Source organism: Muscardinus avellanarius (assembly GCF_963383645.1).
Source record: "Muscardinus avellanarius genome assembly, chromosome: 6".
Classification (NCBI taxonomy): Eukaryota; Metazoa; Chordata; class Mammalia; order Rodentia; family Gliridae; genus Muscardinus; species Muscardinus avellanarius.
Window position 1 is genome coordinate 72,397,114 of NC_137791.1, and position 3,792 is coordinate 72,400,905.

Here is a 3,792-nt window from a genome sequence, read left to right on the forward strand (position 1 = left end):
GCTGATCTCACTTAGCATAATGTCCTCCAGGCCTTTCCATCTTCTTGTGAATGGCATGATTTTCTTCTTTTTGTTGCTGAGTAGAATTCCATTGTGTGTATTTCCCATATTTTTGTAATCCATTCATCTGTTGATGGAGCCCTAAGTTGGTCCCATATTTTGGCTATTAGAATTGTGCTGCTCTGAACATAGGTATGCATATGTTATTGTATTTCTCTGATTTCAACCCCTTTGAAGGGGTTGAAGGAGTGGTATAGCCAGATGATATGGTGGATCCATTCCCAGTTTTCTAAGGAATCTCCACACTGATCTCCATAGCAGCTGAACTACTTTGCACTGCCACCGACAAGTGTAAAAGAGTTCCTCTTTTCCCACATCATCACCATCATTTGTTATTATTTGACTTCTTTATACTTGCCACTCTGATTGGAGCCTTCCCTTGTGTTATGAAATCAGGACTGAGCTAAGACCTAACCAAACTGCAGGTTCTATGAAACAACAACAACAACTGATGGGTCCAGCCTGTCAGCGGTGGGGCTGAGAAGGAAGGTTGAGTGTCAACGGCCCCGAACAGCAGCAACACATGGAACCGGGAGATGTGTCAAGCAGGATCTCATTTATTTCTCTCAGGCAACCCAATTTAAAGCAAAAAACCACAAGGGGAATTTCCAACAGGAAACTATTCTAACCTATCAAGCTAAAGGTCACTCTTGCATGTGCAAAGCACATAACTTGTAGCCAATCATTATCTAATGCACGAGGGGCTCACGAGCACGGACACATTATTTGAGCCAATAAGGCTCAACATTACCAAATTTGGCTAGCGGGGGCAAGGAGAGTAGTTTCGCCTTCCATATCCGCTCAGTGCTACATGTTGCCGATTCATTGGAAGTTTTCGTAGTTCTGTCAGGAGGTTGTGCAGACCCCAACACGCTCAGCGCTACATGTAGCTGATTCATCAGAAGTTCTGTCAGGTGGTTGAGCAGACCCCAACAAACAACAACTCTTTTTTCCTCAGGAGCACAGGAGGCATCCCTAAGTGATTCAAATTCACCAGGTAGGTAGAAGCCAGCACTACAAAGATCTATTGTTTTTTTTTTTTTTTTAACCATGAGTGTTGGTGCTTTTTATTTTTGAGCTTTCAAACACAAACACCAAATTATTTTCAGATAGTTTTGATGTAAAATCCTGAGCATAGGTTGAGTCTATGTTTGTTCAATCCTGAAAAGCGAAAGTGTTCTGAGTATCCTCAACTGGAAGCAGACTGCCACGGTAGGCCTAAAGGCTGTGGCCTGGGCAGATCCTGCAGAGATCTGAAAGCTAAACTAAGAACCAGACTTCACCTAAGAGCAAAGGAGGAGCTCTGATAGGGTGCTAGAGAGCCAGTGAAGAACAGTTATCACAGGAGCAGGACAGCCAGGAGGGAAGTAAGTGTTGATGGGCGGCAGGTGCTGGTGATACAGGAGAGTTTCCATCAGCCAGAAGCCAGGTCAGAGGTTTTTGGAGTTAAATTCTGATCAGAAAATGAGTAATTTGCCTACTCAAGATTTTTTTTCTTTTCCTTAATAAATTTATTTTTTATACCACATCTCTATTTTAACCAGAGAAAAACAGAATTACTTTGGTGTGAATATTTTTGTCAAAGGCAGTATATCAGTGTACAGATGCCATTTTTGAAAGAACTTTTAAAAAGTCATCATTTTTGTATTTGGAAATTCTCACTTTGTTCTCACTTTGTATGTGTGGTTGGCACTTAAAGCTAACACTGCAGCTACTCTGGCCTTGCAGTGGCTTTTTAACCAAAACACATTATATTCTGACCTTACCTATAATAATTCAGCCTTGACTGTACCAACTTAGTTTTTCTTTTTACGCTCTCATTTTTCTTGACTTTTCTATTAGCTCTAAGCTTCTTGTCAATGTCTGAATTTTCCAATTCTTTGGTCCACAGATCCTATAAACTTGAGATGAGTAACTCATTCATCTTTCTCTCCTGAGCAAAACTATAGTGCATGAGACAAATTAGCTGCTTCGTCTCCTTGTGGAGAAGAGTATAGGCAGTCCCTGCTCGTGATGAGCTTGCAGGAGACTTGGGGAACCCATTGCATTAAAAAATGACACAGTGTTTTTTCTTAATTTTTGTGGTACTGGGGATTGAACCCTGGGTGCTTTAACACTGAGTGACATCCCCAGCTCTTGTTACTCTTTTGTTTTAAGAGTCTCACTAAGTTGCCATGGCTGGCCTCAAAATTGCAATCCTCCCGCCTCAGCCTTTCAAGTCTCTGGGATTATAGGTGTGCACCATCATGCCTCACAACATACATTGTTTTAAGTTTAACTGGAAAAGTATGTTGATACAAAAGTAAGAAAAAGAAAGGACTGCCGGGCGTGGTGGCACACGCCTGTAATCCCCGCGCTTGGGAGGCTGAGACAGAAGGATCGCACTGGTTCGGAGCCAGCCTCGCTGGTTTAAGAGACCCTGTTTCCAAATAAATGGTATAAAATAGGTCTGGGAGTGAGGCCCATTGGTAGAAGGGCTTCCAGGAACCCCAGTACCACCAAAAAAAAAAAAAAAAAGAAAGAAAGAAAGAAAGGACTATCTGTGCATACAAGTGTGAGGGTGATTTCAGAGGAGCGCATGGGGAAGGACAGTCAATATGGTAGAAACACCGAACAGGGAATAATCAGAGATTAGAAGTTTCAAAATTTTTACTTACTGGAATATACTGAGAAGGAGAAGAAGCCTTCGAGACAAGAAGTAGCAAACACATAAAGGATTTTCAGGCTGAGTTAGAGTTTTGGACTTTATTTGGTGGGCAGTAAAATGGAGCAGGGAAAGGCTTAGTGTAGAAGGAATATGATCAGACTCCGCTTTCTGCAAAGAGTATTTTGGCTGAAATGCTGGAGTGAGACCTATTCACTGGCAGATAGATTTGGTGAGCTTGATGGCAGTAGAGCAGCTGAGCGAACCCAGGGGCCTTAAATGAAGCAGAGGCTATGGAAATGAGAAGCTGGATGGCTTAGAAAGTGCATAGGCTGGAATGGACAAGACTCAGTGACTAGATAGGAAAATTTGGTGCAAGGAAGTCCTTGGGGAAAGATTCCACATTTATGGCTTAGAAGATAGACCCATAGTGGTGCTCTCTACCAAAGGAGAAAGGACACAGCTGACTGTGATGAGTGGAATAAGCAGAGAGCACAGGGGAAGCCAGACTTTGAGGACGTTTTGTGTGTGGGGTCGCTGCAGCCTTCTGAGAAGAAGACAGTACAGGACAGTGTCCTTGTAAAACCCCCAGCAGAGGCAGTTTCTCAGAAGTGTTTTGAGTAAACCACATGCCCTGTTTCACATCTTATGTATCATTATTCTCTGCTTCCCTGAGAAGATCTGCATTTTCTTCTGTGCTTTCTGGCCTAATCAATGGCGATACATCCCATTCACTTAGCCAAGTGCATAGTCTCAGAGTTAATGCCAATTCTTGGTACGAGTCACCTCCAACGGGTCCCTCAGAATGTTCTCTCATTCACCTCCTCTCCTCTATGGTCACAGTGTCACCCCATGCACCCATCCACAGCTATCTATCTACACGCACATTCTCAGCTCTCCACAGCCAGTTTCTTCCTCTAGACTCTTGTGATAGCCTCCTAATCACTATGTCTGCCTCTTATCTTATCCTTTAACCTTTGCTATTCGCAGTATTGCCAGAACAACCATTCTATAATGCAAGCGTAATCACATTGCTTTGTTACCTGGAAACATCAATAATATAGTCATGTAAAAAATAGTCATGTAAA